Source organism: Bemisia tabaci, chromosome 5 (assembly GCF_918797505.1).
Source record: "Bemisia tabaci chromosome 5, PGI_BMITA_v3".
Classification (NCBI taxonomy): domain Eukaryota; kingdom Metazoa; phylum Arthropoda; class Insecta; order Hemiptera; family Aleyrodidae; genus Bemisia; species Bemisia tabaci.
In genome coordinates, this window is record NC_092797.1 from 5,934,364 (window position 1) to 5,934,937 (window position 574).

Sequence of the window (574 nt, forward strand, 5' to 3'; positions counted from 1 at the left end):
AAGAGACCCTCCACTGGCCTCCTAGCGACAGGTGGGAGCTTTTACTTTCGGGGTTTCAACAATTCCATAGAGTAGTACATAGAGTCGTAATGTAATTGGGAGAGCTGGCGCCACTTTTAAGCATTTTCCATGTCCCGAATTCCGAGACTCCTGTGTGACGCCGGGTCACTTTTTCGATACATAATCGATTGTTTGCGATACACAGGTACCCGGTCATCCGATGACAACAACAACAACAACAACGGAGATAGGAATTACCATGTATTCCACACCGCCATTTTGGATCGAAAATGTATCGAAAAAGCGACCCGAACTCGGCGCACACCGGGCTCGGAATTCGTCGAGCAGAACATGGCGCCAGCTCTCCCATTTACATTACGACTCTATGTACTCGATGCGGATTTGCACGGCGAGCAACAGTCATCACCCTATTTTCGGCTGTTGACTTACCTACATGGTCGATGATGAGCTTCGGATGACGTCATAAGCCAAACAACTTTCCCAAACGTCGGCCATTTTCGGCTTGTTTGCGAAACGAAACTGCCAACACGTAGTTGAACATCACCATGTAGTA